The 17,687-nt window shown below is 41.7% G+C and overlaps 1 protein-coding gene and 1 non-coding gene across 4 annotated transcripts in view; one reads left to right on the top strand and one right to left on the bottom strand.

Annotated features, from left to right (window-relative positions):
* The window catches only part of HECW2 (HECT, C2 and WW domain containing E3 ubiquitin protein ligase 2), a 424,054-nt gene that overhangs the window by 12,870 nt on the left and 393,497 nt on the right, over positions 1 to 17,687 (top strand). The gene's annotated exons all lie outside the window — the stretch shown is intronic.
* On the bottom strand, positions 3,564 to 3,639 carry TRNAA-AGC (transfer RNA alanine (anticodon AGC)). Its single transcript has one exon. It is a non-coding gene; the product is annotated as a tRNA-Ala (tRNA).

The following is a 17,687-nucleotide window of genomic DNA, read 5'->3' on the forward strand; positions in this document are numbered from 1 at the left end:
ACATAAACTTCTGATAAAGGTCTCTGACCAATGGAATGCAAACGTTTGTCTTCCTTTGTGCTGATCTTCTTTGTTCTCAGCCTCACAGGGGCTCTATCAGCACCTCCCTGTTCCGGCTCCTTCAATAGTTACATTCTGGCAGTCTCAGCACATCTTCCTGAATCTAACATTCCCCCATCTCTTTTGGGCATAAATCAAACCCTTGATTCTTCATCAGTGGGAAGAATGGTATAAGGTTGGGACAGTACCATCAACTTTACAACATCTATTCTTTCTTTAACATAACTGAGTAGCTTGTTGAACAAAATGGGCCCTAAGGACAATAGGCATAAGAAACCTAGCAAAGGGAGAAGGTAAGGCAAAGCTCCGTTGAGGCTACTCCACAGGGGGCTTTCAAAGACCTCTCTTCTTTCCTTTACTAGCTCTTCTTGTAGCCTTTTGATTTTATCTCGGACTATACCAGATTTGTTGACATAGAAGCAGCAACGTTCCTGTAAAGCCAAACAGATGCCTCCCTGCTCTGCTGTAAGTAAGTCTAAGCCCCTTCTATTTTGCAGGACCATTTCTGCTAGAGAATCTAACTGATCTTGAATATCCTGGATAGTACTGGATATAGCTTGAATATCATCTATTAGCTTGTTAGAAAGCTTAGTATAGGAATGAACGGCCCACCCCTAGTCCAGCAGTACCAGTAGCTACAGCCCCGGTAATACCCAGGCCTACTAACAGTGGGATGAGTGTAACAGCTCTCTTAGAGCGACCTGCGATATAGTCTAAAGTAGGGACAGAGACAGGCTCATCCCCAGGTATAATGTCTATATCTGGCAATAGAGTGGCTAGCACACAGACCCTGGTCCAGTTGGTAGGCAAGTAAGAGAAAGCTAGATTACCTCCACATAACAACACTTGTCCCCTGCCAAGGCAGAGGGGAGAGCTGGAGTTAATGAATTCGCTACAATTAGCAAAATCCGCAAACCCAACATCTGTATCAGAACTGTTATTTTGTGGATGACTTAGGATGCAAGAAACATTGAGGAAGTCTATGGGCTGAACTCTAAAAGGAGTGTTAGCACTGCAATTAGGATATTGGGTAAGCATAGACTCATTGAACGATGTTGGTAAAGCAGTTGGCATGGGGGTGCCTAGGGTCATACAAAACCAGCAATCAGCAGCTAGAGTAGGATTCGAGGCATTAAGTGCCTGATAGGTAGCTAGGAGTATATCAGACGACTGAGTGTCTAAGTCGACACCTTGTGCTTTTGGCAAAGCCAAAGGATGATAATTAATTTTTGGGTACATAAGGTTAATAATTTGTTCAATTATTTCTTGCACTATAGATTCCCTGATAGTATCTTGGGGTCCTCCTCCATCCGAAACATGTAGTGGGGATTTCTTAGACTAACATACGGGCTTGCTGCGCGTCCCTTTGCACGAAGCTTGCATGTGGCCATGTGATCCTATCTCCGGCATAACGCCCACTCGAGTTCTCCGAAGGATGGCAGTGAAGTAGGTAGTATCATAACTAGTGCATTCCTGAAATTCCTCGTAACAGGAGGAGTGCATTTGATCATAGAAACTAGTGCACTCAGCAGGACAGGGTCCTGGCTTGCCTTGAGTAGGGGGAATTATGCGGGGTTTGTTATTGCAGACCCAGTCTTGGGTGATACCTCCCCCTATACCCGGTGTCATGGCGAGGTACGCTATTTTGCTATTACAATCAACCTGCCTTGTGTATTTCGCTGGTCTAGTGGTAGTGGTTCCTCCTCTGCAGTCACAAGGGGAGCCATACAGTGTCCTGAGTAGCTCTTCCACGTTTGGTGCCGGCCCCAATCCTCCCTCTGTAAAATTTAATAGACACAGTAGTCCTCCTAGGGTGTGGATGAGAACCGCAACCTTAAGGGGTCCTTGGGATTTGCGTGGACTCTCCATTTTCTCAGGTCCGAGTCCTGGGCCCCTGTTACCTCGTCAAGCTGGGCTGGTTTTATGTGGGAGAGGTGGATCCAGTAAGGTTTTTCAGCTACCTTGATAGCTGTGGGTGTACTCAGGATCACCTGGAACGGTCCATTCCAACACGGCTCAAGGTTGCCCCGTCTGTGGTTGAGAATCCACACCCACTGTCCCAACTCCGGTGGCTCCGGTAGTCAGGAGCTGTGTTTTGCATTCAATTGGGCTGATCTCTGGAGGGCCCGCACCTCGCTTCTGATGTGTTGCAGGGCCTACAAGGACTTGAGGAAATTATGATTAGAAATCTCTAGTTCCCCTCTGGTCAGTTGAGGTACAAGGGGCACAGGTTGCCCAAATAAGATTTCATAAGGGGTCCATTTATTGAGATAGGGGTACATCTGGTTCTAAAAAGGGCGAAAGGGAGGAGCTCAACCCAATTTTCGCCGGTCTCCTCTCTTAGCTTAATTATAGGTTCCTTCAGAGTCCTGTTCATTCTTTCTACTTGTCCTGAACTTTGGGGCCTATAAATGCAATGCAACTTCCAATTAATACCTAACTTAGTGGCTAATTCTTGAGATATCCTAGATATGAATGCAGGTCCATTGTCTGATCCTAGGGCTAGGGGAATGCCATATCTAGGTATGATTTCCCGTAATAAGACTTTGCAGACTGTGGAAGCAGCCTCTCCCCGCGTGGGGAATGCTTCTACCCATCCTGAGAAGGTGTCTATTAATACTAATAGATACTTATAACCTGACTTCCCAGGGGTCATCTCTGTGAAATCTATTTCCCACAGTTCTCCCAGAGCTTTCCCCCGATACCTCACAAAGGGGGGTAGCTTCTTATTCTGCGCATTTACTCTGGCACAGATGCTGCACCTCGAGACAATGGAGTGGACAATATCCCTGATGTTGGGTCCTACATAATACTTCCTGATAAGTTGTTCTAGCTTATTCTGCCCTAGGTGAGTGCTAGTATGAATATCTCCTACTATTTCTCTTACTATTCCCTGGGGTAAATAGAGCCGGGAGTCAGGAAGCTCTATCCATTCCTGCTGGTTTCTCTTTCCCTTCAATTGTATCCCTTCCTGCTCTTCTTCTGGGGAATATCTAGGATCCGGAAGTAGCGTTGGCTTAGGCAATAATGGTAAAAGGCTTTCTTGTGGCCCAGTGGCTGCCTCTCTTGAAGCTGAGTCTGCTAGGTTGTTACCCTTTACAATAGGAGAGTCCCCTTTTTGATGTCCTTTGCAGTGGATGATGGCAACTTTTGTAGGTAGCCAAATGGCGTTTAGGAGGGCAAGAATTTCACTGTGGTTCTTTTTTTTTTTTTTTTTCTTTCATTTTTCTGAAGCTGGAAACGGGAGAGACAGTCAGACAGACTCCCGCATGCGCCCGACCGGGATCCACCCGGCATGCCCACCATGGGGCGACGCTCTGCCCACCAGGGGGCGATGCTCTGCCCATCCTGGGCGTCGCCATGTTGCGACCAGAGCCACTCTAGCACCTGGGGCAGAGGCCACAGAGCCATCCCCAGCGCCCGGGCCATCTTTGCTCCAATGGAGCCTTGGCTGAGGGAAGCACGGCGGAGGGGTGGAGAAGCAAATGGGTGCTTCTCCTGTGTGCCCTGGCCGGGAATCGAACCCGGGTCCTCCGCACGCTAGGCCGACGCTCTACCACTGAGCCAACCAGCCAGGGCATCACTGTGGTTCTTAATGTCCTTCCCTCCTGCTGTTAGGAGGCCTCTCTCCTTGTATATGGCTCCTTGGACATGGGCAGTGGCAAATGCATAACGGCTGTCAGTGTAGATGTTGGCAACTTTTCCCTCCGCTATCTGTAAGGCCCTGGTTAGTCCTATTAGCTCTGCCCTCTGTGCAGATGTTCCTGCCGGTAGTGCTTTCTGCCACAGGACCTTATTTTCCACGGTCACTACTGCCCCTGCATATCGCTGTCCATCCTTAATAAAACTGCTCCCGTTAGTAAAGAGAGTCAGGTCTACCTTATCGTAGGCTTTATCCCTTAAGTCCGGGTGGGAGCCAGTCACCGTGTCAAGGATTTGCTTGCAACTGTGGGCCAAAGTGGAGTCCGGTATTGGCAACAGGGTTGCTGGGTTCAGGGCCGCAGTTTTGAGGAACTGAACAGATGGAGGGTTCAGCAGCTGAGCCTGATACTGCGTTAGCCGTGCATTAGATAGCCACCTGTCAGGAGGTGATTGCAGCACTTGCTCTACATAGTGTTCCCCAGTGACTTGGAGGTCTTGCCCTAAAGTCAATTGACTAGCCTCCTTGACTAGTATGGAGGTGGCAGCAAGTGCCCTCAGACATGTTGGCCATCCCGAGGCTACAGGATCAAGTTTCTTGTACAAATAGGCGACAGGTCTCTTCCACGGCCCAAGTTCCTGGCTCAGTACTCCTAAGGCTACCCCATTCCTTTTGTGCTATAAATAGCTGAAAGGGTTTGGCCAGATCTGGGAGGGCCAAAGCTGGGGCAGCCACTAGGGCCTTTTTAAGTGCTTGGAATGCTTGCTTCTCCCTATCTGTCCATGTGAACTGCTCTTCCTTACCCCTGGTTAGTTCGTGCAGGAGTTTAGCTAGTTCTGCAAAGCCTAATATCCACAGTCGGCAGTATCCTACTGCACCCAGGAATTCTCGTACCTGCCTCTTGTTAGTAGGCTCGGGGATCTGCAAGACCGTCTGAATTCGCTGGCTGGACAATGTCCTTTGCCCTCCCTGTAAGTTATACCCCAAATAACTTACAGTTTGCGTCACAATCTGGGCCTTCTTGGCGGAGACTCGATACCCCATTCGCCCGAGATCTTGTAGCAGGTCCGAGGTGGCTTCCTCATACTCTCCTTCGTCCTTGGCAGCTATGAGGATGTCATCCACATACTGGAGCAGTACGATCGACGGATGGGAGGAGCAGAAAGCTTGCTGATCTTTGCTGAGGGCTTCATTAAAAATGGTGGGGGAATTCTTAAACCCTTGTGGTAGTCTAGTCCATGTGAACTGCCCCACCAGTCCATTATCTGGGTCATTCTATTCAAAGGCAAAGATCTCTTGGCTCTGACGTGCCAGGGGAATACAAAAGAAGGCATCCTTTAAATCCAGGACAGAATAGGTATGAGTTGGGGGCAATGAGCTCAGTAAGGTATATGGGTTGGGCACCATAGGATGAATAGTCTCTACCTGTGCATTCACTTCCCGCAAGTCCTGGACCGGACGATAGCCTTGGCTCCCTGGTTTCTGGATGGGAAGCAGTGGGGTGTTCCAGGCTGATTGGCACCTTCAAAGGATGCCTGCCCCCAGCAGGCATTGCAAGTGCCGGGCGATTCCCTGTCTAGCTCGGGCTGGGACTGGGTACTGCCTGATCCTAACTGGTCTAGCAGTGCTAAGCAGTTGCACCAGGACAGGCGGTTGGTGGGCGGCCAAACCTGGGGGGTTGGTTTCCGCCCAAACCTCAGGTACCCGGGCACACAGGGCGTCTGGAACCCCTTCCTCGGCCTCCTTACCTTCTAGGACGGTAGCAAGTTAGTGTTCTTCAGACAGTGGGACAGTTACTTCCATGCTGACCTCTGCCTCTTCATTCCCCAGAGGGCTTTCTTCCCGTTGGAAGGTTATGGTGGCCTGAAGTTTCTGTAATAAGTCCCTTCCAAGCAGTGGGTAAGGGCAGTCTGGAACGACTAGGAAAGAGTAGGTGATGGTGCCTCGACTTAAGTCAGTAATTCTTGCGGTGGCCCATGGGTAGGCTTCTGCTTTGCCTGTTGCCCCTATTATCTTAGTAGTTGCCTTCTGCATCTGGCCCTGTGGTTTCTTTAGGACTGAATAGATGGCTCCCGTGTCGACTAGGAAGTCTAATGGTTTTCTTCAACTGTTAAGGTGACCATGGGCCCCTGGGAGCTGACGGGAATGGAGCCCTGGCCCCGTCAGTCTAAGGTTTGGAGCAAGACCTCTGGGGCCTGTTTTGGCCTCTGGCTGTCGGCCCTCAACTTTGGGCACTCTCTCTTCCAGTGTCCTTTCTCCTTGCAATAGACGCATTGATCCTTGTCTATTTGCTGTCCTTGGCCCTTTCTCTGTCCCCCTTTTCCTTTGGGGGGAGGTTTCTGAGCAGCAATCAGGATCTTGGCTACCTCCTTTGCTCTGCCAACCTCCGGATCATCCCTGTTAATATATACTTTCTGGGCTATTTCTAATAGCTTACTCCTATTCTCCCTCGAACCCCTCAATCTTCTGAAGCTTTTTCCTTATATCAGAAGTGGCTTGAGTTACAAAGGCTATGTTTATTAGCCTCTTGTTTTCTTCCACTTCTGGGTCTAAGGGGGTGTACACTCTATATGCTTCCATGAGTCTCTCTAAGAAAGCTGCTGGGGATTCTTCCCTTCCCTGGATGACCTCACTTACCTTGCTAAAGTTGGTTGGCTTCCTAGCTGCTGCCTTGAGCCCCCTCAACAGAGCCCGGTGATACTGGAGGAGCGCGTCCCTTCCCCCAGCGGTATTAGGGTCCCAGGTAGGAGGTTGAGATGGGAGAGCATCTTCTACTTCCCTTCTTCCCTCCCGAGTTTCCCTTTCCTCCCCCAATACCACCTTAGCAGCTTCTCTCATTATTCTGTCCCTTTCTAAAGAAGTGAAGAGGGTTTGTAAAATCTGCTGACAATCATCCCACGTAGGCTGATGGGTCCTAAAAATGGTCTCAAGGAGAGATATTAGTCCCTGAGGTTTCTCGGAAAATGGGGGATTCTGATGCTTCCAATTGTATAAATCACTGGTGGGAAAAGGCACATAGATGAGGCGAGGAGGTGCCCGTGGGCCAGCATCTGGTGCCGGTGGCGCCTCCCAGAGGGGCAAAATGGCTGTGCCTCCCGCTGAAGGAGGAATGGCCGCACCTCCCACTGAAGGAGGAAAAATGGCTGCGCCTCCCGCTGAAGGAGACAAGATGGCTGCGCCTCCTGCGCCTCCCGCCCCATAGACCGCCCCTCCTCAGGTGTGGGGCGGGCTCGAGAGCTCACTCACGTCCTGCCGCGAGGAATCTGGTTCCTCCTGCCGCTGATAGGGTAGGGGGGAATTCACCGGGTCTAGGTGGTCCTCCGGAGGTCCGGGCAAAACAGGATAAAGTCTGGACGGTTCGCCAGGCTGTGTCGGGGAATGGGCTTCTCCCTTTTCCTTTTCTTTGACCCTCCCAACTTTCTTATCCCCCGTAGTGAGACAAACCGCTCGCCTGCCTCGCTGGCTGTCCTTCAGACACTTTCTGATGTACCTAGGCCATTCGGTGGCTATATCTACCCACACATCTATATACAGGTATTAGTCTGGGTGGGGTGCTCTATAGACAGTGGCTCTAACAGCAAATAAAGTTGGAAGGTCAAAAGTGCCCTCTGTGGGCCATCCCACATTAAATGCAGGCCATTCCAGCTGGCTCAAGGTTCGGAGGAAACCTGGACTTGGCGTCGAACCTCCGTATCCCTGAGCCCTCTTCTGGAAATCAGAAAAATTCTTCAACAGGCACTCGAGCGGGGATCCCGGCACAGACTCCTGTTGTCCCATCCTGGATGACTCAGGAATAATGAAGAAAGGGTAGGATACAGGCAACACACACTATTAACACAAGGAACACACTTGTTTCTCTTACACTCAACTCAGTCATTCGAGCTCAGACAAAACGCAGCGCAGCGCAAAAAGGATTCCTAATGTGACCGGTCACTCCTAAAGTTAACAAATCCAAATATTGAAATTTCAGAGAGCGGCGTCCCGCTTCTGAAAGCCCTGGGTGGGTTACCGGCAGCGTCCCACCTACTACCGCAGGAATGTGCGCTCCGGGGCTCAAAAGCCACACCAAATGAGGATCCTCGGTGAATACTTACTCAGCTCGAGCTGTTACTCCGGTCTCCGACCCAAAACTCCGCCAAGGGAGAATCCCGGGCGAGCCCCCAAAGTGTTGGATCCACCGGGTACGAGAACAAACGTCGGAGACTTTCAGGAGCTTAGATCGTACTTTATTGGCCAAGTTTAACCTGCACAGGGGCAAACTCCCCAGATGTCCGGAGACACCGTACTCACAGGGAGATGCAAATGAGAGTCGCCCCTGGTGCTTACAGCCAGGTCCTTATATATCCTAAGTAAGCAAGCATTCATTATACAGAAGCAGATGTGGCAGTTACCTATTCGCTAAGGGGGTCGCACGCAGCATAGCAACAGGGGCTGGGTTTAGCTTAGTGGCGAATTTCAAACATAACCTTCTGATAAGGGTCTCTGACCAATGGAATGCAAATGTTTGTCTTCCTTTGTGCTGATCTTCTTTGTTCTCAGCCTCACAGGGGCTCTATCAGCACCTCCCTGTTCCGGCTCCTTCAATAATTACACTCTGGCAGTCTCAGCACATCTTCCTGAATCTAACAGCTAATATGTAACGTTTGTTGGAATTGGGTTCCTAATTATAGTTTGTTATGTTAAAATTAGCATTTTATATATTTGGAGAGTGCAAATAGAGGAAGGGATAAAAATTCTTCCAAAAGACATTATTAATTATATTTCTTGTTAAAACAAATTCTTTTTATATTCTGGATATTAGACAAGCCTTATGAGATACATGACTTGTAAATATTTTCCTATTCTATAGATTGTCTTCCCACTTCCTTGATAGTATCATCTGAAGCACAAAAGTTTGTAATTTTGATGAAGTTCAGTTATATACATAATTTTCATTCCTGTGTGTTCGGTGGAATGCCTATCCTTGTTGATCTCCTAATTGTTCCGTCCACTATGGAAAGTGGAGTAATGACATCTACAACTGTTGTGGTTAAATTGTCTGTTTCTCCCTTCAGCTTTTAGTTTTTACTCATCTATTTTGTAGCCTTGTTAGGTGGTACACATGTTTATAATCATTATATCTTCCTTTTGAATTTACCTTTTTTTGCTATAAAATATCCTCCTTTCTCTCTAGTGACATTTTTGTCTTAAAGTCTATTTTGTCTGACATTAGTATTCCCACATCAGTTCTTTTTTTGGTTACTGTTTGCGTGGTGTATCTTTATATCCTTTTACTTTCATCCTATTTGTGTCTCTGAATCTAACGTGTCCCTTTTATACAGCATACAGTATCATTTAAAATATGTGTACTGACAATCTCTGCCTTTTTATGGAGGGTTTGTTTATATTTAAGTTAATTACTGATAATCATATGGGATGTGTTTGTTTCCTTGCTCTTGGTTTTCTGTAGGACTTGTGTCTTTTTTATTACCAATTCCTCTATTACTGCCTTTTCTTGTGTTAAATATATATTTTCTAGGGTATCATTTTAATTTTCTTGTTACTTTTCTGGAGAAGAGAATTTTCATAGGCCTTTACTCAATTATTCCCGATGATAGTATGGTATCTTTTTGAGTTATTTTCTTAGTGGTTGCCCTGAACTTCTTAACAATGTAGTTCAGATGAATTTCAACTTAATTTTAAAAGTACACAAAAACTTTACTTCAGTGTAGCTCTATTCCTTGTTTTATACATTATAAGCCCATCACTACATTTTTATAATTATTACCTTATGCAGTTGTCTTCAGATAACAGAAAAAATTTATTTATATTAAAATTTAATTAATTTATTTATTTATTATTTTGGTCTTTATTTATTCATTTTAGAGAGGAGACAGAGAGGAGAGAGAGTGAAAGAGAGAGAGAGAGAAGGAGGGAGGAACAGGAAGCATCAACTCCCATATGTGCCTTGACTGGGCAAGCCCAAGGTTTTGAACCGGTGATCTCAGCATTCCAGGTCGACACTCTATCCACTGCGCCACCACAGGCCAGGCAAAATTTATTTTAGATAAACATACATTTAGCCAACCAGGCAGTGGTGCAGTGGATAGAGCATCAGCCTGGGATGCTGAGGACCCAGGTTTGAAACCCTGAAGTCGCCAGTTTGAGTGCAGGTTTATCAGCTTGAGTGTGGGGTCACTGGCTTGAGCGTGGGATAAAAAAAAAAAATTAATATATCTATAGTCTTTTACATTAATTACATGTTAGCTTTAATGATTCTTTTTATTTCTTTGTGTGGATTTGAGTTAATGTTTGGTATTCTTTCATTTCAGCCTCAAGGATTCCCTTTAGTATATCTTACAAGACAGATTTAGTAGTGATAGATTCTCTCAGGTTTCAAAGTGTGCGCCAGGGCACACTGGTGCACCCTAGATTTCCAGGTGTGCCCTTTGGAATTCCAGAGAAATATGTGCCTGTTGGGGACCAAAAAACCAACAGGGTTTTTGGAGTTTTAGATTTTTGGGGGACAGAGGTGTGAGGAATTGGCTGTAAACTGACAGTACTCCCAACCCCCTACCTCACTTGCCTGATTAGGTTGCAAAAGGCTGTTAAGCTGTGGTGCTGGATTGTTTACACTACCTCCTATATTCCCAGAAAGACTGGAGGCAAGTTTCTTCTATCCTTACTTTGGTGTAAAGTTAAGATGATACATATGGTGGGGGTTTTCTGCATTGAACACAGTTATGAGTAAAAAGAGAGGAATTCTTCAATGTATTGACAAGGAAATATGAGAGTTTGCCTTTCAAATATATGCCCAAACATTAAAGAAATCACTAGGACACATCAGGCTGTTTCTCATAAACAAGAATAAAAAAACTTAACACATTTATGCCGGGACCTGCTGAATTTACTAAATCTTACTAAGAATGTATCTATTTATCTATCTATCTATAAAGATACCATTTTTGTTGATTTTTTATTTTTTAACCCCTTTTTTATGAATTCGAGAAAGTATAACAAAAAATGTAACAAAAATGTTTTTTAATGTCAGAATAAATTTAATTTTGTCGTATTTATTTCGTTTAATTACCATAAAAGCACGCTTGGACTTTATATTTTTTTCTTAATATTTGACTTATTATAACATATTTCTCAGAAATTTGTATGTAGTGTGCCTACAATTATTTATAGGATTTTAAATGTGCCCTGACTTCAAAAAGTTTGAGAACCACTGCATTAGATTGTTAAAATTTCTCCTTAATTTTTGAAAGGTAGTTTTCTGGATATAGAAGTCTTGGTGGACTTTTTGTTACAGACCTTTCACTGTGTTATTCACTGTCCTCTGGTCTTCATAGTATGTGTCTGATGAGAAATAAACTATTAATCTTACTGAAATTTTCTTGTATGTGATGAGACTTTTTTTCTGGCTGCATTCAGGTTTTTCCCTGTGTCCTTTGACATTTTGAATATAATATGTATTGTAATGGATTCTTTTTAGTATATCCTGCTTTGAGTTTGTTGAGCTTCTTGAATGTATAGATTAATGTTTTCATCAAATTTGGGAAATTTTTGGCCATCATTTTTTAAAATATTTTTTTCTGTCTCTTTTCTGTCCTGGGACTACCAGTAAGCATGCATTGATAAAGTTTTTGCTGTCCCACAGGTCTCTGAGGCTCTGTTAAATATTTTTATCATTATTATTATAATTATTTTGCTCCCAAAATAGATAATCTCAATTGGCATACCTTTAAATTTACTGATTTTTTTCTTCAGCCTTTTAAAATTAAATATTGAACCCCTTTAGTGAATTATACTTTCCAACTCCAGAATTCATATACATATAATACACACACACACACACACACATATTTAAAAATAATTATTTCTGAATTGATATTTCCTGGTAAAACATTGTTTTCATATTATCTTTTAATTCTTTAGACATGGTGTTTTTTAGTTATTTGAACATATTTATAATAGCTTACTTAAATCTTTGTCTAGTGTGCCCCAAATCTGGGTTTCTCAGAGGGACAATTATTTTAATTTAAATTTTTTTAAGTAAAAAACAATTTTAAATTAAAATTAAATTAAGAATTCAATATTATTTTATATTAGTTTCAGCTATATAGGATAGTGGTTAGACAATCAGGGACTTTGCAAAGTGTTCCTCTTGATATTTCCAGTCACCACTTGGTATTATACATAGTTATTACAGTATTGTTGAATGTATTTCTTGTGCTGTATTTGACATCAGTGTGACTAGTTTGTAACTACTCATCTGTAATTCTCAATCCTTTCACCTTTTCACCCAGTCCCCAAAGCCCCCTCCCGTCTGTCAACCATCATTTCGTTTTGGGTATCTATGAGACTGTTTTCGTTTTGTTTGTTCCTTTATATTGTGCCTTAGATTCCAAATATAAGTAAAATCACATGGTATTTGTTTTTCTCTGACATTTCTCTTAGCATAATACCTTCTAGGTCCATATACACTATTGCAAATGGTTAAGATTTCTTTCTTTCTTATGGCCAAGTAATATTTCATTGTATTTATAGGGTGGGGCAAAAGTAGGTTTATAGTTGTGAATACATGAAACAGAGTTTATTCTTGTATTCTTTATTAATAATTGTATTACATTCCATACAAACATCTCTAAACTTACTTTTGCTGAACCCTGCATGTACCCCAGCTTTTTTATCCACTCATCTTTAGATGGCACTTGGGTTCCTTCCATAGCATGGATATTGTAAATACAGTAATGCTGCAGTGATCTTGGGGTGCGTATATTCTTTCAAATTATTGTTTTAACTTTCTTTGGTTATATACCCAGAAGTGGAATCACTGGATCATAAGGCAGTTCCATTTTTAATTTTGAGGAACCTACATACTGTTTACCACAGTAGCTGCACTAATATGCATTCTCACCAACAGCATGTAAGTGTTTCCTTTTCTCCACATCCTTGCCAACAATTGTTGATTTTTGACGATAGCCATTCTGACAGGTGTGAGGTGATTTCTCATTGTAGTTTTAATTCGCATTTCTCTGTGCCAGTGAGCATCTTTTCATATATCTCTTGGCCATCTATATGTCCTCTTTGTCAGGGACATATTTTTTAAAAATTTATTGATTTTAGAAAGAGAGAGGAAGGAGAGAGAGAGAGAAACACTGATGTGTTATTTCACCCATTTATGCATTCATTGGGGTTAATTCTTGTATATGCTCTGACCAGGGATTGAACCCACAATCTTGGTATATCAGGATGACATTAACCAACTGAGCTACCTGGCCTGGGCCCCAGTTTGTTAATTAAAAAAAACTAGGTTAGTAAACATAATGAGTTTCTCATATTTTGCTATATAATACATTCTTCATTAGACACACTAACAATTATTTTCTGATTCTTCCCAGATATAGATATTACCTTACTTGTTCTCCCATTTTTAAGCTGGTAAAGTTTAAAAAGTTTTAAATGACTCGAGCTAAGTCAGATGTTAGGAAATCTGAGAATTACAAAATTAAGTGAAATCTGACTTATGAATCCTAATTAAAGCTGTTCATTACTGTGTTTATTTTCTGTGTGTCTAAATATAAAGAAACCTGGAAGATGAGAGTTATTGTAGTTCTTTTGAATAAGAAACCAACGTAGCATTTAGTCTAAATTTCACAGATAAATGAGCTGGCTTTTGGGGAATTATATTTGAGGATAGAAGGTAACAGGTTTAGTCACTGAGGTAGCTGTGAGTGGCTATACATTCTTTGTACACCTGGGCAGCAAACTCAAATACCTGCTCTATGTAGGTAGGTAATATGAATCTGTGAGGCAAACTAGGTGAGAATTAAAGAAGTTGGACCTCACCCACACTTTATAAAGGAGCAGGTGCTACCAACTTTTGCCAGTTTATTACTCCAAAATGCTAGATGTGTTAGATTTTCAAGAAAAATCAGAAACTAAAATTTTTATGTGCACAATCTCCTTATTTTAAAAATTGGGCAAATAATTTTCAAAAGTAAATAAAATATTGTGCTGCCCAACCAAATACGTTTGTAAGCTGGATTTATGACTATAGTGGAGGTTATGAATTCAGAGGTATCCAGTTTGATAAATTCCATGTAAATGATATGTTAATGATAATCAGAGAAAGTGGCAAAAAAGTGATTATGATGATAATGTTTCTAGTTGGAAAGGAGCCTAAGTATCATCTAATGTATCCATTTCATTTTATAGTTAAACAAGATCCTACAAAGTTAAATGACTCTTCATTATTACTGTCATATCTGTTATGACTTTGGAACCAAGTAAAACAAGTTGAAGGGTAACAATGCCAGGCCCTCTTTCTTAAGATACATCTGGATCTCCCCTGTGCTCTTAGTAACGATAACTTAGGTGTTTTTTTTTAAATAAACATTTTATTTTATTGTTTTTTTGTGAAAGAGACAGGGAGACAGAGAGGGACATATAGGGACAGACAGGAAAGGAGAGGGATGAGAAGCATCAATTCTTTGTTGTGGCTCCTTAGTTGTTCATTGATTACTTTCTCATATGTGCCTTGACCATGGGGCTACAGCAGACCATTGCTCGAGCCAGCGACCTTGGGTTTAAGCTGGTGAGCTTTGCTCAAACCAGATAAGCCTGCGCTCGAGCTGGCGACCTCGGGGTCTTGAACCTGGGTCCTCTGCGTCCCAGTCCGACGCTCTATCCACTGCGCCATCGCCTGGTCAGGCAATAACTTAGGTTTTTATAGAATGTTTCCATGTGTTTTCATATATGTCATTCCCTGTGATCATCACAATCACAAATTATAGTATAGATTTATTCTCATTTGGCAAAAGAAGAAACTGAGTCCCAAAGAAGTTTTATGACTTGCTGAAATTTACTCGGCTAGTTAGCAATAGGTGGTGTGTCTATTCTGATTTCTCCTACAGCCAGAGACACTTTGAGAGTGATAATCACATTGAGACAATAGGCACAAATGAGGGCAAGTCCTTGGTAGTCTGGGATATAAGCTTACTTAGTAATAGAGCTGATATTGGATCTGGTCTCTTTGTAATGTAAATTTCTTGTCACATCTGAAGATAAATAATATGACAAGAATAAAGGTTTTTTAAGGGAAAAATATGCAAGTGTTAAACAGACCAGAAGGATAAAAATATATTATGTGTAGAAAGTAGACAGAAGGCATTTCTTGGATAAGTTGTGGTGTTTACCAAAAAGATGACATTTGAGACAGAGTTTTATTTAAATTTTTTTTAGCTTTTTTTTTTTTTTTTTTTTTTTACTAAAATGCTGTTTTAGGCTCTTTGTTTTCTTCCATTTGACTTTATTTATATTTCTAGTTTTCATTTGCAGTAGGTGGGGGTGGGTGAAATGAAGTATTGTGTTTTTCAGTTGGCAGCGCTGTCTGAGATAGTTTTAGGAACTAAAGTTTTACGTAATAGGAATACAAAAATAACTTCCATAAATGTAGAAAAATTTTATTTAGATATATATTTGAGGATTATAATGACTCCAGTTTTTAAAAGAAACATGCAACTTGACCTTAAATGAAGTTCTAACAAGTTCTTAGCTAAATTTGGAATTGAAAAGATAATAAGAAAGTGAACAAGTAAAGCAAAATATGCAAAATTTCTAATTAAAACATTCTTAAGTGTGTCTGAAATGATATATCTTACTGTTTTACTTTTAGATATGGAATATTAAAGTGAAACAAAAGATTTACTGGATAACTGTGGTATTTACTTTAAATAAATGTTTTCTTAAAGAAATGGAGCCTGACCTGTGGTAGCGCAGTGGATAAAGCGTCGACCTGGAAATGCTGAGGTCGCCGGTTCAAAACCCTGGGCTTTCCTAGTTAAGGCACATGCGGGAGTTGATGCTTCCAGCTCCTCTCCCCTTTCTCTCTCTCTGTCTCTCTCTCTCTCCTCTCTAAAATGAAAGAAATGGAGCAAAAAATCATCAGATTTATATGGAACTATAAAAAACCCCGAATAGTCAAAGCAATCCTAAAGAAAAAGAATGAAGCTGGGGACATTACAATACCTGACTTCAAACTATATTATAGGGCCACGACAATCAAAACAGCATGGTATTGGCAGAAAAATAGACACTCAGACCAATGGAACAGAATAGAAATCCCAGAAATAAATCCACATATATATAGTCAAATAATTTTTGATAAAGGGGCCAACAACACACAATGGAGAAAAGAAAGCCTCTTCAATAAATGGTGCTGGGAAAACTGGAAAGCCATATGCAAAAGAATGAAACTGGACTATAGTTTGACCCCCTGTACTAAAATTAACTCAAAATGGATCAAAGATCTAAACATAAGACCTGAAACAATTAAGTACATAGAAGAAGATATAGGTACTAAACTCATGGACCTGGGTTTTAAAGAACATTTTATGAATTTGACTCCACAGGCAAGAGAGGTGAAGGCAAAAATTAATGAATGGGACTACATCAGACTAAGAAGTTTTTGCTCAGCAAGAGAAACTGATAACAAAATAAACAGACAGCCAACTAAATGGGAAATGATATTTTCAAACAACAGCTCAGATAAGGGCCTAATATCCAAAATATACAAAGAACTCATAAAACTCAACAACAAACAAACAATCCAATAAAAAAATGGGAAGAGGACATGAACAGACACTTCTCCCAGGAAGAAATACAAATGGCCAACAGATATATGAAAAGATGCTCATCTTCTTTAGTTATTAGAGAAATGCAAATCAAAACTGCAATGAGATGCCACCTCACACCTGTTAGATTAGCTATTACTAACAAGACAGGTAATAGCAAATGTTGGAGAGGCTGTGGAGAAAAAGGAACCCTCATACACTGTTGGTGGGAATGTAAAGTAGTACAACCATTATAGAAGAAAGTATGGTGGTTCCTCAAAAAACTGAAAATAGAACTACCTTATGACCCAGCAATCCCTCTACTGGGTATATACCCCCAAAACTCAGAAACATTGATACGTAAAGACACATGCAGCCCCATGTAAATTGCAGCATTGCAGTGGCCAGGACATGGAAACAACCAAAAAGCCCATCAATAGATGATGGGATAAAGAAGATGTGGCACATATACACTATGGAATACTACTCAGCCATAAGAAATGATGACATCGGATCATTTACAGCAAAATGGTGGGATCTTGATAACATGATACGAAGTGAAATAAGTAAATCAGAAAAAACCAGGAACTGCATTATTCCATACGTAGGTGGGACATAAAAGTGAGACTAAGAGACATTGATAAGAGTGTGGTGGTTATGGGGGGAGGGGGGAGAGGGAGAGGGAAAGGGGGAGGGGGAGGGGCACAAAGAGAACTAGATAGAAGGTAACAGAGGACAATCTGACTTTAGGTGATGGGTATGCAACATAATTGAACGACAAGATAACCTGGACATGTTATCTTTGAATATATGTATCCTGATTTATTGATGTTGCCCCATTAAAAAAAATAAAATTATTAAAAAAAATTTTAGAGGAAATAAAATATTTCATATTTCAATTTCTAAAGATTTTATTTAGTGTTTTCTATTTAATTCCCATTGAGGGAGGGATGACATTAATTTAGAAAGAGGTTAAATAAAGCTCATCACCATTGACATTTTTATTGTATAAGGTAGGGAAGCCTTTGACTTTTTGATATGGAATGTAATTAGTTCTAGGATCTCTTTCTGACAATAGCCTATATCAACGTTAGATAATTAATTGTGGTTATAGAAATATCTTATTCCTGCACTTTTCATCTACTGTCTTTAGAGCATCTTATCCAACTGCCTTACATGTCTTAGGTGACAGATTTGTCAACTCTTTTACTGTGGCAGGTCAGGGTCACCAATTTATGACATTTTTCTGTTAGCATCTTTCTTGTTACCCAGCACCCAGTTGCTAAGCCAGTGCCTCATATTTGATATTTATATAGCATCAGCATCCCTTTTCTGTTAGTAATTTTATAAGGCATGAGCTCAGCTGGTGTAATAGACACTTTCCCACA

Source organism: Saccopteryx leptura, chromosome 7 (genome assembly GCF_036850995.1).
Source record: "Saccopteryx leptura isolate mSacLep1 chromosome 7, mSacLep1_pri_phased_curated, whole genome shotgun sequence".
NCBI lineage: Eukaryota > Metazoa > Chordata > Mammalia > Chiroptera > Emballonuridae > Saccopteryx > Saccopteryx leptura.